Here is a 19,349-nt window from a genome sequence, read left to right as displayed (position 1 = left end):
CCCAAATGTTAGCAGGATTATTGATGGATGTGATATCTCTGTAGGCTCGTAATAGAACACCTTATATTTGTTTAGCATTTTGTACTTCACCAAATAGTTTCACATATATTATTTCACTTAATCTTCTCAAGACTGTTGTTACTAACAAGAAGTTCAGAGAGGAAAGATGAATTGCCCGAGTTTACATGGAGACCATATCAAAAGTCAATTTTCTGATTTCTCGCATAGCGTGCTTTCAGCCACAGTATAGCTGTCTTTTTGGTTAAGGCAGCTCTGATGAGCTGCTTGCCTCTTTGCTCTAGTGCAATTTATATGACTGCAAAGTAACAATATAAGCAATTTTCTTGACAAATTTCAATACTCTTTCTCAAAAAAATGAAGGAAAAAAACCCCCACAGAGCTGCCTGAGATGATCTAGTTCAAGCCGTTCATTTTACAGATGAGGAAAGCAAGGTCCAGAATGGCTAAACAATTGGCCATTGAGCAAGTTGGAGAAGAGTTGAAGAGTTGGGAATGAACCAACATGCCTTACATACAAAGCCAGGGAGTGTTCTTTCTGCTCTCCTGGGATGCCTCCGCCTTGCTCATCTCCCCTCTTGCTCATGCCACTTCCACTAAAACTCACGGAGAACTCACTCTGAAGGTCAAGTAAGTTATTGTGGCCTCACATCCCTCAGGGATATTGAGACATACAAACGGATTTCCTAAAATAGAAATGACTTCTTGCTGCATGAGGGTGGGCTCCGGGCTTCAGTGCAGCACCATGATTTTGATTTCTGGTTTCCTCTGATCTGTTGGTTGAATTGTCCCTGATTTGAATTCCTGCCTTCATGAATGTGAGTAGCTCCTCTATAAAATTGTTTCAGTAAATCCTCAAGTATTTTGATAAAAATGTATCTAATACTAAAGAGGCCAAGAAATGCTGTCTTTTTTAAATTTACACTCATAAAAAACACCTACTAAATGTAATTGGGGGTGATTATATATCCTGTTTGATAAAATTATTTGTGATTGCTTTAGGCAGCAAGAGTGGTCTAAACTTTAAGGTAGAGATAAATTGTGTTTTTGAAATTTTAGAAGGGAAACAATGTCAGGGTCATTTTCATGTCTATGAACTTGTACCTATTGTAATGATGTATTTTGGCCTCTGAACTGAATTGTTTATAGAATAGAATAAATCACTGAGAAACCAGAAAGGCTGTACAGTGATCAATAATTATACCAAGTTAAATCAACATTATCATCATATGAAACTAAAAGAATCTAACATTTTGTATTATATGACTGAGTCTTGTATATTTTAAGGTTGTTTAAACAGGAGAGCATTTGTGATCATCATAATCCAAAGCTATTTCCAAAACCAGTTGGCTTTTAACTTTCAAATGAAGAACACAATGTTACTTTTACTTCATTTATAAGCCTCAATGAATAACGACTTTATCATCTAAATAATTTAATAGGAATTTCTAAAATCTAAATTGATAAATTATTGGAATGCTTTTAATTGATAAAGAAGAAAATAACACTTTTGTTGGAATATAATTTCTCTTATCTGCCTCATCATTCTGAGAATGAAAATCAAACAAAACTTATGTTATCTGGAAATGCTAAGATTACCTCACTGGCTAATGAGTAGTATCAGTGATGAGGACTAAAGGAGTGAGAAAGAGCGGGTGCCAGCCCCGCCTGCAAGGGACAGTTCCCTACACCTGCCTGATTCTCTTGTGATTCACTTGAGGGATGAATCTCAGTCATCATCTGCCTATCAATATTCCCAAAGGTCCATTTAGACTAAAAGACATCAACAAGGCTCTATAAAGTTTATTTACATTCAAACTCTGCCTCTGTTATTGGCAAGCACCAAAAAGCTAGCAGAATGCTGAAAATAAAGCCCAAGTTGTCCTCTTGTATAACTTCTGAAGACTTTCTAATAAAAGGACCAAGATTGCAAACAGATTTAGGATTCTCTTTCAAGTAAACGATTGAATACTTAGATCAACTGCAGAAAGTCATTAACTCATCTGATCTTTTTCAGTACACTGAACTTGCTAAGAACATGCTAACACAGGCCTTTCCATGATGGGATTTGGCAGGCTATTTTGAGTTCTTATCGGAGTGTAGAGGTAATTCTTCTCCACTGTGCTCCAGCAAGAATGTCTGGAGCAATGTCTCCAACTGTGGTGCCAGTGTATAGAAAGGATAGTGACTTGATGGCCATGGGAGTAGGTGTAGGACGTCTCAGCTCATTTGTACACTGTACCCACTCCAATTTTCATAAGAGACTGGTAACATAAGCTTGATCAAAACACAGTGTCTTGGTCTGGAAAAGAGGGGCAAAAGGAAAAAGGAAAAAAAAGAGGGCCAATAAAGTATTTGTCATATAGATAGCCTCATGACCAGTGGTCCCCAACCTTTTTGGCACCAGAGACCAGTTTCTTGGAAGACACTTTTTCCATGAACTGGGGGGTTGGGGATAGTTTTGGGATGATTCAAGGACATTACATTTATTGTGCACTTTATTTCTATTATTATTACATTGTAATATATAATGAAATAATTATGCAACTCACCATAATGCAGAAAAAGTGGGAGCCCTGAGCTTGTTTTCACTTGCCACTCACTGATAGGGTTTTGATATGAGTCTGCAAGCAACTGATTTATTATGGTCTGTGTGCAGTCAAACCTCTCTGCTAATGATGATCTCTATTTGCAGCCGCTCCCCAGCACTTGCATCACCGCCTCAGCTCCACCTCAGGTCATCAGGCATTAGATTCTCATAAGAAGCATGTAACCTGGATCCCTTGCATGTACAGTTCACAGTAGGGTTCATGCTCCTTTGAGAATCTAATGCTGCTGCTGATCTGACAGGAGGCAGAGCTCAGGTGATAATGCAAGTGATGGGGAGCGACCTTAAATACAGATGAAGCTTTGCTCACTCACCCGCCACTCACCTCCTGCTGTGCGGCCTGGTTCCTAACAGGCCACGGACCGGTACCAGTGCATGGCCCAGGGTTTGGGGACCTCTGCTCTAGACTAAGGAAAAAGAACCTATAAATTAAAACAGCAAACTATACAAACAGTACTCACTTTGCACAGTAGTGCAGGACTATAATAATGACTGTGTAATCTGAAAATATACAAAATGATCTTAATAATCAATGGGAAAAATTAGAATTGTCCCACGACCTTTAAAAATTTTCATCAAAACATTAAAAAAATTTCTTACTGTTGGAGAAAAATGAAAAAAAAATAGGAAAACTAATAACTATTTAGTACACTGTAATTTAAAACATTAGAAACATTGAGAATTAAAGTGTTTCAATTCCCTGTATAAAATTTCTTAAGAATAATTTGAACAGTGCTTGCTACCTTGTTCTCATCAAATACCTTACTATATGGAATGGCATGTATTCTATGTCTTGGTGTACTGTCACACTCCTTTCTCATCATGGATTAGCTGCCAATATTTTATTGTTTGCAAGTGTCATGGGATTGTTCCAAGGCTTCCTTTAATGTGAAGGTTTTTGCTCGTATCACTTCTTCTAAAACATCTTCATTCTTTCGGCCATAAATTCATCTTCACCCAGTTTCCCTGGCTGCATATCAGAGTCTCTTGAATGTTGGCACTGCCACCATTCCTATGATCAGCTATTTATTCTATGACCGCATTTATTTTTTATGCCAAATTCACTTCCAGAGTTACCACTTTTTGTTTCTTTGCTGTGATTTCATCTTTGTTGATCATTTGTTTCCCTCTGTTGATTACCATTTTTGTAAAATGTCATGTGGGTTTATCATTGGGGGGACAAATAAGCAGTGCAACTACATGCTTTGCTGTCTGTGTGTGAACTGAATAACAGATAGGCAGTAACCAATCAGGGATAGGATTTGGAAAAAGAATTCTGTTTGCGGACTGAAGAGCTAGCATCAAAGTTTGTATCTGTGTACTTTCTTCTAGTTAATATATGGTAGTAACTGAAATTTCAACCCTGTTGTTTTGGAGGCTGGTGTTATTTAACTAAACCACGGTAACGGAAATGCATGCATGTCTGAACCACGCAAAGTGAAGACCTCTTGCATTACCCTGTAATGTTCATAAAATATATTGGGATTGTGAATGACCCATTACAACAAAGAATAACCATCATGGCAGGGAGCACACTGGGGCACATTGGAGCCCTGTAGAGAAACAACTGCTTGAGTAGCACACAGACCAGTCCATATCTGTCCTGCAGAAGAAGCTGGGAGGGGGCATCTTTCTTGGTAGAAATCAGCTGGACATTGTCCCAGCATAGACATCACCAAAGGAAGAAAGAGAGAGGATGTGAGGAAAATTGCAGACCCTAACCAATACCTGAGAGGGCAGTGTTTGTAAGCACAGGTGAGATGATCTTTTGGAACATCCTAAATCAAGTGTGTGGAGGTCTCTTATGAAGGTAGATCTCAAAGATCCTGCAATGGCAGCTGGGGGTAGAGCCAGAGAAAACTAGTTTCTGGCATTGTGACCCAATTTTCCACATCCATTGGTATAGTGAGAGCAATACGATTCCTGATGTCTTGCTTTGGGAGTGCTTAAGAGCCATAGAGAAAGTCTAATCTTAAAAGAATACACTTGAGGTATCTTGGAGGGTGTCTTTGGAGAGCCTCTAAGGGTCTTTTGACTCCTAAATGAGATTTTTTCAACTGGAAAAGAGAAATTTTTAGTTACCTGTTGAGGAATCAAGTGGCTGTCCCAGGCCATAAATAAAGAGACAATTCTAGAAAAAGTAGCAAGGGTGTGTAGGGAACTTTCTGGAAAAGGTATTTTGAGAAACCACCTCTCAGCTGCCTCTAGAGAGCCATATTTCTATTCATTAACCTCTCAGAGGTATAAAGATTAAGCAGGAAGAAGTACATTTGAACTTCACCTAATAGTTTAAGTATTGCTCATCTGTGATGTTCACAAAAATTGCCAGTTTTGTGTAAAACCTTATAGGCCCTATATGCAGCAATTGCTGCAGTGTCTGTTACTATGGACACTCACTATTATGGCAGTTTTTCCTTATGAATTGGACCACAAAGCATGAGTAGAAGTTTCACCATTATCTAAGGGGTGAGGGCAGGAAGTACTTACCACTTAACTACCTAAAAGAGAGCTTGTACAGCTCTGGTGAATTTCAGTGCCTCCAAACTGCATTCCCTAAACCTTCTGTACCAGTTCATACCTTTATAAATTTCTGTCCGAGATGGGTTTCTTCCTCTCAACCAAGAACAGGCACTGGCTAGGTTGGATTGCTGCTATGTTATGCTGGAGTGGGCCAAAGGTAACATTCTGGGCTTCCTTCTGAAGCAGCAGGGCTTGGGAGAGTCAGGGAGAGGTGGGTAGATGGGGCCAGATGCATTTCCTGGGATGGTGATGGATGAGTGAAGCAGGAGACTCCTGTGTAAGGTTCAAGATGCTAGGATTCAAAAGAGAACAAGATGCTGGTGCCAGGAGCCAATGTGGCTTTGTTCAGTGCTTTTGTGCAAGCCATTCCCAGGAAAGCTTGGGATGGAGTGTTTCATTGCCTCATTACCTAGTGGCAGTAACTCATCTCAGGAGCGGAAAATCCCAACACAAACATGCACGCGGGTAGATTCTCTATGGCAACATACTTTAGTATTACCACCTCACCCTCCTTTCCATCTAACTCCCCGGCCAAGCTTAGGTTCTGAAGAGGAGGAAGAACCTCCTTCTACCTTCTTAGGGTCTGCAGTTGGGCCTAAAAATTAAACTGATATACAATAAATTAACAGGAGAAAAACATACACATTTTATTTCATATTTGTACTTGTACGTGGGGGTCTTCAGAGGCAAATGAAGACCCAGAGGAGCTCTTAGGCCCATAAACTTATATACCTTTTTATACAAAGAATGGCAAATTATGGGGATGCAACAAGACAGATGAACTTGGGCTAGGGGCAGTAAATTGTGGGACAGTGATTAGAAAATATATGAGGGAAACTAACAGAAGATAAGACTTATTTTAGTAGGTTTGTTTGTAAAGGTCATTTTGCCATTGACTTCCAGGATCTGCTGATAAGAATGTGCTTTTCTCCCTGGTACAGGGAAGGCACCTTTCTCATGGGAAACCTTATAACCTGCTTTGAGGTGGGAAGGGGGAGAGCAGAGAGTTCTTCCTGCATCTGCTCTGTCTCAAGTGCTTTCAGCTCAGAATGATCAATATGCCAAAGGGGCGTAGTTTGAGGTGGCGTGTTCTGAATCTCTTCAGTTCCGAATTCCACCGTGGGGCAGCCATGGTTCATCCCTCCAGTGTGAACACAGCAGAGGTGCTGCCAAAGGGCCACACCCTCCTTCCCCACCCCCATGGCAGTAAAAGGATCAGGTCCAGAGCCTCAGAGAGTGATCTTTTTCTCAGTTAGGTTTGATGCTAAGACAGCTGTAAGCTTCCTACTGGGCACATAATGCTAATTTGCATATTGTAGAAAATATAAGTGTTTTGTAAGCTCAGGTGACTCAGGAGACTGTGAGCCAGTGGGGAGATGTGCCCACAGAGTTGGTACAATGATACCTATTTTGCAGGGTGTTGAAATGGTAAAATGATGTTTTTTTTATAAGTCTTTCCAAAAATATCTGACTTCTGGGCCTGCCATAGACCTGCAAAATCAGAAGCTCGTGGTAAAGGCCCCACAGACTCTATTTTTAACAGGGAATGGGTGAGACTTTGGTATATTTGGCTCAGAGTGGGTTGCTTGGCCAGCACTTAGGGACTACTAGAATTTCATAAGGTACTTGGCATCCTACCTGGCATATAAATGGTAGCCATTGATGCTACTGTTGTTTTTATCATTATTCAGTTCAGTAAAGAAAAACAATATTCCAACCCTAAGAATTAGCCAAAAATATAATGAGTTGCCATTGAAGGTGCTGCTATGACTGTCATGGAAACTGAGATATGAATGGGTCTGTAGCTTGGTGGTTAAGAGCGCAATCTCTGGAGCCAGAGTATATAGGTTTGAATACGAACTTTTCCACTTATTAGTTCCTTAACCTTGGACAGGTGACAGTGATTCAGTTTCCTCATCTGTAAGTCAGAGATCGTAAATAGTATCTATATTCATCATATAGTTGTAAGAATGACCATATATCAAATTTAAAAATTAAAAAAGCATGTTTAAACAATATTTTACTATCTCTGAAATTAGAGTACACTATATAATCAATGGCGTGTCATAATATAATCCATGGCATCATTATTCTTTCTTTCTTAGTGGTACACAACATAATGATTCTTCTTACAATTAACAGTAGCTTAGATTTAATCAAATATGGTAAATTATTTCATCCATGGAAATTGCTAACAACAGAGTTGACACATAACAAGCACTCAAAAGGGTAGCTATTATTGATTTAATTGAGATTTTTCAGGGGAGGGATTATGTTTCTAGTGGGTACCTGGATTTGGTAATATTTACTTCTTCCAAGTTTAATTGGAAGCCCTGGTGTGCTTCTCTCCGTATAATTATTTTCAGAATTCAGTATTAATTGTCTTTATGTTTTCCACTTGAGACTCTGGACTTTCCCTTTCCTTTTGCTTTCCATCTTGATTTAGAGCAGGTCTCTAGGCTTTTCACCAGCTGGATTACTGCTGTGGAAGGTTCACCATGCTTTCTTCATTATTTGCGTTGGGTTGTAGTTGTTTTACTTGAGGCTCTTAGTCCTAGACCTTACTGTATAATAACACTCTTTGTTTTGTCCATATTCTTACACACACAGGAAAGGGAAATGAATATAACAGGCTCAAAGTAAGTCAGATACACATGGTTTCAGCTTGAGAATGGGTGTTATCCTCATAATGATATTAAGAAAACTCCTCCCCACCCTCAGTAGAAGGCTGACCAAGAGTAGTTCCACCACTAAATGGTACCTATAGTACCTCTCTTAATTTATCTCACTTAGAACTGGCAAGGCTAATGCAAGGTTTAGTTATTTTTTGCAATATTACATTTAATATAAATGGATACTTGATCAACTTCCTAAAGAATATGTGAGGTGGATGATGATAAAAGGTAAGGCACTTATGGATCAAAGAGCTCAGAGTCTATCCGAAGGAAGCAGAGGGAATAGATGTTTCTAGGCACTTTTGTGAAAAAGTGTGTTGCTTATGCAATCCGTTAGGCTTTATTTCCTGGCAGCTAAAGCAAAAAATAAGTGTACATAATTTTGTAGACTCTGTTACTAAACAGAGAATGATACTGAATTTATTTACAGAAAAGAAAACATCATCCTGGAAATTAAAGTCAAGCAAGTATTTATCAGGTTGATTTCTGATCATGGAGAGATATACTGTACATTACCTAAAGAAACTATTTCCAATAATTTTACTGGCTCTATGAAAATGAATATATTATTAACAAATACATTTAAGTTGCTCCCGTTAACCTATAAGTTACAGAAGGCACTCTGAAAAGAGTCACAGCATGTAGTGACCATTTAAATGAATCATTCAAACTGGAATACTTTTGAGAGTAAAAGGGGCGCTGTTGATAATTATTCCAGGAAAGCAGATGAAAACTAGGACTGTCCTGGCAAAAACTGAAATGTGTGGTCACCCCAGTAGAGGGTTTCCATACCATCTCTTTAAGATCTAAGTTGGTAGGAAATTTTTTTTTTTTTTTAATTTTATTTATTTATTTATTTATTTATTTATGGCTGTGTTGGGTCTTCGTTTCTGTGCGAGGGCTTTCTCCAGCTGCGGCAAGTGGGGGCCACTCTTCATCACGATGCGCGGGCCTCTCATTATCGTGGCCTCTCTTGTTGCGGAGCACAGGCTCCAGACGCGCAGACTCAGCAATTGTGACTCACGGGCCTAGCTGCGCCGCGGCATGTGGGATCTTCCCAGACCAGGGCTTGAACCCGTGTCCCCTGCATTGGCAGGCAGACCCCCAACCACTGCGCCACCAGGGAAGCCCGGTAGGAAATTTTTAAGAGTAAAAGGCAATAGAGACAAAGTTGTTGCATGAAAAAAAAGCATGAGGAAAGTGTACACAATCAAAATAGCAGGACATTATGTGAGTCCTGCTGATGATTCTTAGTTAATGAAACCTAGGCATTTATTTTAAGTCTGAAGCTTTAAGTGCTATGGACATTTGTGGAGGACACAAACATGGTATCCTGAAAATTCTTTGCAGATTCCCAAAAGAAATTTTTCACTGACAATATTATAATTGATTCAGAGTTACAGAAATCAATCGAGCTATTAAAATAGGCATAAGCTGGAGTTAGGCTGAATGAATAAAAACCTAAACAGTTAAGGATTTTTAAAACATTTCCTAGCTTCCAAAAAAAATGAATGGGAGGCATTTTATTTTGTTTTTCAGCAAGAGGTATGCAAAGCTGATTCTCTGCAAAAATGTAATGGATCTGACTTCAAAGAGAAGAATTGCAGGTAAGATTGCAAATGTTGAAATTTAGTACCCCACTTTTCATGACATAGGAATGGCTTATGTATTGAGGAATACATATAAGTATATTCCTTATACTGGAGGAATGGCTCAAGTATATTGGCGACTTAGGATACATGTAAGGTTCGCCTTACGTGAGCTTTTCTGATAACTCAAATAGAGTTGCCTGGATTCCTTGGTTCCTTGTGCTTTTCATTGAGCTGTATAAACAAAGTTAAGGATGTACATTTCTAGTAAGATCCTGGTAAGAGTCGAGGAAAATTGGGAGCAATCTTTTAGTGACAGTGTGAATCTGTATCTTCATTTTCTTTAGTCTTGTAAAGAGGCTAGAAATACCAAGTCTAGCGTGAGCATTTTGGGTGAACCTTTAGTCAAAGGGATATTATATTATATTATAAACAAGCTCCACTGTTGTTTTAACGGATGCCTTTCCCCAAAGGCAGCATGGTTCTCTGTTACCTTAGCACGTTTGGATTTAGGACTGGGGAACTTGCCAGAGCTGCTTCATCACCACTGGCGTATTGTTCGGTTTCTCCACCCACATAGAGCCTCTGGAGAATTGGAAGAGTCTCTTTTCTTGAGGAGCAGAGAGAGAGCTCGCTTAGTGTTGCACTCATTTTCAAAGGTTCTCTGAGACCAGAGGTTTAGAAATGAAAGCCTGCTATATCTGCTTTGATGTGTCAGAACAAACTTAGAGACATTTCCAGTACTTGGATGGAAATGTCAGCTGATAATATGAAAAGGTAGAGTACACAGGGCGTATGTTGGTAAGTCTGATAAAAATGGCATCCAGGAGATGGCTGGTAATTGGATCCTATAAATGATATAATGAAGTCTGTGCCCCCTGAAGGAATGCAGGCAAAAGTCTGTGAAATGCACAAGCAGGATTTAGAGTGAGCCAGGCCATGGTCTATTTTGGACCACACTTAGAGCCACGTGGGTGTGACCGAGTTGCTGCTACTACCTGAGTCTCAGCCTGGTACTAATTGAAAGGTGCTGAATACTTCTCTCCAGCTCTCCAGAGACCATTCCTTGCCCACCCACAGGGCAGAGTAGATTATGATTCCCTGACCACAAAAAATAAGCAGGTTAACTCTGGCTTTAAGGTTTTAAGGACATATCCAGCCAGATGCTGCCTAAGATGCTGATGTGGTTTGATCGGCAAGCCACATTAGCACCGATATTTAAAAATAGAGTGATTTCAAACAAAAATATATAGACTTCTAAATTATCTGAATAATTGAAAGCTCCTATAATACCAGTTCCACACTGCATCCTGGTAATGATCAACTAGACTCCTTGTAGAAGTGGGGCAAGTACTATCTGGATGCCTTTCTTCAACACAACTGTCGTGCCAGTTGCCTTTACAACCTGCCTTCTTCTCCCATTTTTGTTGCCTGCTTAACCTTTTAAAAACATTTTATTTTGTAACCCTGATCGAGACTAATGGGAAATCACCATGGCTTAATGGAAGGCTCAAAGGCTCACAAACACAGAGAGGTCTTGATTTGAATCTTTCTATGACATTTATTAGATGGATAATTTTGAACAAATGACTTAACTTCTCTGAGTCTCAGTTTATATATTTTCAAAATGGGAGTATTAATGCCTACCGTGCAAGGTTTTTTTGAGGATTCAAGAAAATATACAGTATAAAAATTTTTTTTAAGATAATTAAAATATATAGATATAGTGTAGTGCCTGGCACAAAGCAATAGCAAATAAAAACTAGTTGTTGTTAGTATTATTATTTGTTTCTACACTGCTGTTTAATAAAACAAATCCATTAAGTCTTTGATAACATTCAAAACACTCAATTAAAAATAAAATAGCTGTGCAGTAGATATGGTAACATGTGCATTCTACCTTTTGCTGTTATATTTTGTACCTTCTCACAAAAACTACATTGTGCTTATTGGTTATTTTAGGTTTTTTTCTCAGAAAATATAGATTCCTTTACTTTTTCTTGATTCGGCATTTATTTTTTTTATATTTAACAGGAGAATTAGAATAATATAATAATATATTTGTGGATTATATGATTTTTCTGTTTCTTATAATACTTAAAAATATTTGTCTTCAACATGTATTTCTTTATACTCTGAGATGGGTTATAAAACAAATGCAACAAAAATCAAGACAAGAAAAAAAAGAGTAATATAATAGAATGGAGGGAAATCAGTATGAAGGTACCCCCTCAGATGAGATGGAAGGTTGAAGTGACAGAGGCTTTCCTTCTGCATTTTCTCACAACTGAGGCAATATGGGAACTTTATCGGGAGAGGGAATAGCTACCGTGTTGCAGATACTAGGATAGGTGGCTCTGTATTTGTGTGGATAGATTCCTTTCTTGTTTTCTTATACAACCATCAGTTATTATACAAGAAGGAGCCCACAATGGAAGAGAAAAGGGCAATGAGGGCTTTAGTTTGATCCCATTTGAGGATTTATTTTCTCCTTAACTAACAGAGAAAAACAACTGAACAATAAGAATTCATAGTTTGTGGAAGTAAGCATCCCAGGAAACACCTCCTAAATTATTATTCTCTGTTTTTATTAGTCTTGATTGCCAGATCAAGTTCATCCTGAAATAGGTTGGTGTGTTTTCATTGTATTGTGTGTGTGTCTGTCTGTGTGTGTGTGTGAGAGAGAGAGAGAAAGGGAGAGAGAAAGAGAGAGATGGATGGATGGCTGGGGTGGGGAGAGAAGGAGAAGTGGTGAGATGACAGGATGATGTGATGACGTACGTGGATGGCCATGTAAGAGGAGGCTAGGATTGAAGAGAGAAGTGAGCAGCCAGGGCTGTCAGTCTTGTTGATATCCCCCTGACCCACCCCACCACCTCAACAAGCAACTTTGCTGTCACGTGCATCTCTTTTATAAGCAGAGCCTTTCCCCTGGCTTGTTAAAAACTACTTTCATCCCAAAGAGCCCTGCTTCTCTTTGGGGGGTAGCATTTTCTGTACACCTCCAGTGGTCAATAAGATCCTTTCAATTTTTGCTCAAAGAGGAAACAAGAGGTTTTATCCTTTTTGGTTTTTTCCTTAGCCAAACTGCAATGACTGCCTTCCATTCTATCTGGGATGCTGGGGCAATAGACGTAGATATTTTTCATAGTGCCTTTAACCCCTAAAAAATAAGGAATGTCTGGAATTAATAATTAGAAGGGAGATGAGGCTGCCTTATGGAATGTGTATTCATTGGGAGGAACAGAGCCCCTGGTGAAGTTCCCAGTGAGACTGGAACGAGCTTCCTACCTGAGCTGAGCAGAAGCAGAGAAAAGAGGTGCCATGGGTAAATCGAAGAACTTTTATCTGGATTGCTCACATGAAACACAGATATAAACAATGATGATGCAGTTTTTCTCAGTTGTGGGAAAGATTTTATAAATGATACTTTAAGAGGAAGAAGAGATCTCTATTTTCACTCTCGTCTCTTATCATTATAACTATTTCATCTCTGTCCTATTTGTACCATGGGCTTTTACAGCTTATGAATCTTTTATAATTATTTTGCAGAAAGAGTTTCATGGTATTATTAGATAGTTGGATGCTTATTACATCTTTAGTGAGTCCTTATTATGCAATTAATCTGTGAGTCTTGGCACTCTGCTTTAAGGATCCTATTATTTAATAAACAAATGCATAGACATGTACTTCATCAGCATTGTCACTGAGGAAGGCTCAGCAAAAGAAACTTGACAGCACACAGAGTTTTTACTTAATTATAAAGTTTTTTTTTAAATGTCTTTATTGGAGTATAATTGCTTTGCATTGTTGTGTTAGTTGCTTCTGTACAAAGTGAATCAGTTATATGTATACATACATCCCCATATCCCCTTCCTCTTGTGTCTCCCTCCCACCCACCCTATCCCACCCCTCTAGGTGGTCACAAAGCACCGAGCTGATCTCCCTGTGCTATGCAGCTGCTTCCCACTAGCTAGCTATTTTACATTTGGTAGTGTATATATATCAATGCCACTCTCTTACGGTGTCCCAGCTTGCCCTTCCCCCTTCCCACGTCCTCAAGTCCATTCTCTACATCTGCATCTTTTTTCCTGTCTTCCCCTAGGTTCTGCAGAACTTTTTTTTTTTTTTTTGATTCCATATATATGTGTTAGCATACGGTATTTGTTTTTCTCTTTCTGACTTACTTCACTCTGCATGACAGACTCTAGGTCCATCCAACTCACTACAAATAATTCAATTTCATTTCTTTTTATGGCTGAGTAATATTCCACTGTATATATGTGCCACATCTTCTTTATCCATTCATCTGTCAATGGACACTTAGGTTGCTTCCATGTCCTGGCTATTGTAAATAGTACTGCAATGAACATTGTGGTACATGACACATTTTGAATTATGGTTTTCTCATGGTATATGCCCAAGAGTGGGATTGCTGGGTGGTATAGTAGTTCTATTTTTAGATTTTTAAGGACCCTCCATACTGTTCTCCATAGTGGCTGTATCAATTTATATTCCCACGAACACTTCAAGAGGGTTCCCTTTTCTCCACACCCTCTCCAGCATTTGTTGTTTGTAGATTTTTTGATGATGTCCATTTTGACCGGTGTGAGATGATACCTAATTGTACTTTTGATTTGCATTTGTCTAATGATTAATGATATTGAGCATTCTTTCATGTGTTTGTTGGCAATCTGTATATCTTCTTTGGAGAAATGTCTATTTAGATCTTCTGCCCACTTTTGGATTGGGTTGTTTGTTTTTTAGATATTGAGCTGCATGAGCTGAGTATATATTTTGAAGATTAATGATTTGTCTGTTGCTTCAATTCCAAATGTTTTCTCCCATTCTAAGGGTCGTCCTTTCATCTTGTTTATGGTTTCCTTTGCTGTGCAAAATGTTTTAAGTTTCATTAGGTGCCATTTGTTTATTTTTGTTTTTGTTTCCATTTCTCTAAGAGATGGGTCAAAAAGGATCTTGCTGTGATTTACGTCATAGAGTGTTCTGCCTATGTTTTCCTCTAAGAGTTTGATAGTGTCTGGCCTTACATTTAGGTCTTTAATCCATTTGGAGTTAATTTTTGTGTATGGTGTGAGGGAGTGTTCTAATTTCATTCCTTTACATGTAGCTGTCCAGTTTTCCCAGCACCACTTATTGAAGAGGCTGTCTTTTCTCCATTGTATATTCTTGCCTCCTTTATCAAAGATAAGGTGACCATATGTGCATGGGTATATATCTGGACTTTCTATCCTGTTCCATTGATCTATATTTCTGTTTTTTAGGGCCAGTATCATACTGTCTTGATTATTGTAGCTTTGTAGTATAGTATGAATTCCAGGAGTCAGATTCTTCCAACTCCGTTTCTGTTTCTGAAGATTGCTTTGGCTATTCGGAGTCTTTTGTGTTTCCATACAAATTGTGAAATTTTTTGTTCTAGTTCTGTGAAAAATGCCAGTGGTAGTTTGATAGGGATTGCATTGAATCTGTAGATTGCTTTGGGTAGTAGAGTCATTTTCACAATGTTGATTCTTCCAATCCAACAACATGGTATATCTCTCCATCTTTAATTTCTTTCATCAGTGTCTTATAGCTTTCTGCATACAGGTCTTTTGACTCCTTTTGTAGGTTTATTCCTAGGTATTTTATTCTTTTTGTTGTAATGGTAAATGGGAGTGTTTCCTTAATTTCTCTTTCATATTTTTCATCATTAGCGTATAGGAATACAAGAGATTTCTGTGCATTAATTTTGTATCCTGCTACTTTACCAGATTCATTGATTAGCTCTAGTAGTTTTCTGGTGGCATCTTTAGGATTCTCTATGCACATTATCATGTCATCTGCAAACAGTGACAGCTTTACTTCCTCTTTTCAATTTGGATTGCTTTTATTTCTTTATTTTTTTTTTAAACATCTTTATTGGAGTATAATTGCTTTGCAATGGTGTGTTAGTTTCTGCCTTATAACAAAGTGAATCAGTTATACATATACATATGTTCCCATATCACTTCCCTCTTGCATCTCTCTCCCTCCCACACTCCCTATCCCACCCCTCTAGGTGGTCACAAAGCACAGAGCTGATCTCCCTGTGCTATGTGGTTGCTTCCCACTCGCTATCTATTTTACGTTTGGTAGTGAATATATGTCCATGCCACTCTCTCACTTTGTCACATCTTACCCTTCCCCCTCCCCATATCCTCAAGTCCATTCCCTAGTAGGTCTGTGTCTTTATTCCCGTCTTGCCACTAGATTCTTCATGACCTTTATTTTTTTTTTCCCTTAGACTCCATGTATATGTGTTAGCATACTGTATTTGTTTTTCTCTTTCTGACTTACTTCACTCTGTATGACAGACTCTAACTCCATCCACCTCACTACAAATAACTCCATTTCGTTTCTTTTTATGGCTGAGTAATATTCCATTGTATATATGTGCCACATCTTCTTTATCCATTCATCCAATGATGGACACTTAGGTTGCTTCCATGTCCTGGCTATTGTAAATAGAGCTGCAATGAATATTTTGGTACATGACTCTTTTTGAATTATAGTTTTCTCAGGGTATATGCCCAGTAGTGGGATTGGTGGGTCATATGGTAGTTCTATTTTTAGTTTTTAAGGAACCTCCATACTGTTCTCCATAGTGGCTGTATAAATTTATGTTCCCACCAACAGTGCAAGAGGGTTCCCTTTTCTCCACACCCTCTCCAGCATTTATTGTATGTATCTTTGATGATGGCCATTCTGACCAGTGTGAGGTGATACCTCATTGTAGTTTTCACTTACATTTCTCTAATGATTAGTGATGTTGAGCATCCTTTCATCTGTTTGTTGGCAATCTGTATATCTTCTTCAGAGAAATGTCTATTTAGGTCTTCTGCCCATTTTTGGATTGGGTTGTTTGTTTTTTTGATACTGAGCTGCATGAGCTGAGTGTATATTTTGGAGATTAATGCTTTGTCTGTTGCTTCAATTCCAAATGTTTTCTCCCATTCTAAGGGTCGTCCTTTCATCTTGTTTATGGTTTCCTTTGCTGTGCAAAAGCTTTTAAGTTTCATTAGGTTCCATTTGTTTATTTTTGTTTTTATTTCCATTTCTCTAGGAGGTGGGACAAAAAGGATCTTGCTGTGATTTATGTCATAGAGTGTTCTGCCTATGTTTTCCTCTAAGAGTTTGATAGTGTCTGGCCTTACATTTAGGTCTTTAATCCATTTGGAGTTTATTTTTGTGTATGGTGTTAGGGAGTGTTCTAATTTCATACTTTTGCATGTAGCTGTCCAGTTTTCCCAGCACCACTTATTGAAGAGGCTGTCTTTTCTCCGCTGTATATGCTTGCCTCCTTTATCAAAGATAAGGTGACCATATGTGCGTGGGTTTATCTCTGGGCTTTCTATCCTGTTCCACTGATCTATGTTTCTTTTTTTGTGCCAGTACCATACTGTCTTGATTACTGTAGCTTTGTAGTATAGTCTGAATTCAGGGAGCCTTATTCCTCCAGTTCCATTTTTCGTTTTCAAGATTGCTTTGGCTACTCGGGGTCTTTTGTGTTTCCATACAAATTGTGAAATATTTTGTTCTAGTTCTGTCAAAAATGCCAGTGGTAGTTTGATAGGGATTGCATTGAATCTGTAGATTGCTTTGGGTAGTATAGTCATTTTCACAATGTTGATTCTTCCAATCCAAGAACATGGTATATCTCTCCATCTATTTGTATCATCTTTAATTTCTTTCATCAGTGTCTTATAATTTTCTGCATACAGGTCTTTTGTCTCCTTAGGTAGGTTTATTCCTAGATATTTTATTATTTTTGTTGCAGTGGTAAATGGGAGTGTTTTCTTAATTTCACTTTCAGATTTTTCATCATTAGTGTATAGAAATGCAAGAGATTTCTGTGCATTAATTTTGTGTCCTGCTACTTTACCAAATTCATTGATTAGCTCTAGTAGTTTTCTAGTAGCATCTTTAGGATTCTCTATGTATAGTATCATGTCATCTGCAAACAGTGACAGCTTTACTTCTTTTCCAATTTGGATTCCTTTTATTTCTTTTTCTTCTCTGATTGCTGTGGCTAACACTTCCAAAACTATGTTGAATAATAGTGGTGAGAGTGGGCAACCTTGTCTTGTTCCTGATCTTAGTGGAAACGGTTTCAGTTTTTCACCGTTGAGAACAGTGTTGGCTGTGGGTTTGTCATATATGTCCTTTATTATGTTGAGGAAAGTTCCCTCTATGCCTACTTTCTGCAGGGCTTTTATCATAAATGGATGCTGAATTTTGTCAAAAGCTTTCTCGGCATCTATTGAGATGATTATATGGTTTTTCTCCTTCATTTTGTTAATATGGTGTATCACGTGGATTGATTTGTGTATATTGAAGAATCCTTGCATTCCTGGGATAAACCCCACTTGATCATGGTGTATGATCCTTTTAATGTGCTGTTGGATTCTGTTTGCTAGTATTTTGTTGAGGATTTTTGCATCTATGTTCATCAGTGATATTGGCCTGTAGTTTTCGTTCTTTGCGACATCTTTGTCTGGTTTTGGTATCAGGGTGATGGTGGCCTCGTAGAATGAGTTTGGGAGTGTTCCTCCCTCTGCAATATTTTGGAAGAGTTTGAGAAGGATAGGTGTTAGCTCTTTTCTAAATGTTTGATAGAATTCGCCTGTGAAGCCATCTGGTCCTGGGCTTTTGTTTGTTGGAAGATTTTTAATCACAGTTTCACTTTCAGTGCTTGTGATTTGTCTGTTCATATTTTCTATTTCTTCCTGATTCAATCTCGGCAGGTTGTGCATTTCTAAGAATCTGTCCATTTCTTCCAGGTTGTCCATTTTATTGGCATAGAGTTGCTTGTAGTAATCTCTCATGATTGTTTGTATTTCTGCAGTGTCAGTTTTTACTTCTCCTTTTTCATTTCTAATTCTATTGATTTGAGTCTTCTCCCTTGTTATCTTGATGAGTCTGGCTAATGGTTTATCAATTTTGTTTATCTTCTCAAAGAATCAGCTTTTAGTTTTATTGATCTTTGCTATTGTTTTCTTCATTTCTCTTTCATTTATTTCTGATCTGATCTTTATGATTTCTTTCCTTCTGCTAACTTTGGGGTTTTTTTGTTCTTCTTTCTCTAATTGCTTTAGGTGCAAGGTTAGGTTGTTTATTTGAGATGTTTCCTGTTTCTTGACGTAGGCTTGTATTGCTATAAACTTCCCTCTTAGAACTGCTTTTGCTGCCTCCCATAGGTTTTGGGTCATCATGTCTCCATTGTCATTTGTTTCTAGGTATTTTTTGTTTCCCCTCTGATTTCTTCAGTGATCACTTCGTTGCTAAGTAGTGTATTGTGTAGCCTCCATGTGTTTGTATTTTGTACAGATCTTTTCCTGTAATTGATATCTAGTCTCATAGCGTTGTGGTCAGAAAAGATACTTGATACGATTTCAATTTTCTTAAATTTACCAAGGCTTGATTTGTGACCCAAGATATGATCTATCCTGGAGAATGTTCCATGAGCACTTGAGAAAAATGTGTATTCTGTTTTTTTTTGGGTGGAATGTCCTATAAATATCAATTAAGTGCATCTTGTTTAATGTATCATTTAAAGCTTGTGTTTCCTTATTTATTTTCATTTTGCATGATCTGTCCATTGGTGAAAGTGGGGTGTTAAAGTCCCCTACTATGATTGTGTTACTGTTGATTTCCCCTTTTATGGCTGTTAGTATTTGCCTTATGTATTGAGGTGCTCCTATGCTGGGTGCATAAGTATTTACAATTGTTATATCTTCTTCTTGAATCGATCCCTTGATCATTGTATAGTGTCCTTCTTTGTCTCTTGTAATAGTCTTTATTTTAAAGTCTATTTTGTCTGATATGAGAATTGCTACTCCAGCTTTCTTTTGATTTCCATTTGCATGGAATATCTTTTTCCATCCCCTTACTAACAGTCTGTAT

The 19,349-nt window shown here is 38.2% G+C and overlaps 1 protein-coding gene and 1 long non-coding RNA gene across 2 annotated transcripts in view; both read left to right on the top strand.

Annotated features, from left to right (window-relative positions):
- Window positions 1–19,349, top strand: part of LOC309657870 — an 849,451-nt gene that overhangs the window by 67,555 nt on the left and 762,547 nt on the right. Inside the window, exon 2 of the long non-coding RNA XR_014261937.1 lies at window positions 8,640–8,953. This is a non-coding gene — a long non-coding RNA (uncharacterized lncRNA). The remainder of the gene's footprint in view (window positions 1–8,639; window positions 8,954–19,349) is intronic.
- The window catches only part of KCNN2 (potassium calcium-activated channel subfamily N member 2), a 324,148-nt gene that overhangs the window by 26,429 nt on the left and 278,370 nt on the right, over window positions 1–19,349 (top strand). The window lies entirely within an intron of this gene.

This window comes from Balaenoptera physalus (genome assembly GCF_965194825.1).
Source record: "Balaenoptera physalus genome assembly, chromosome: 3".
NCBI lineage: Eukaryota > Metazoa > Chordata > Mammalia > Artiodactyla > Balaenopteridae > Balaenoptera > Balaenoptera physalus.
Note: the sequence above shows the minus strand (reverse complement) of the source record. Positions and strands in the feature narration are given on the sequence as shown.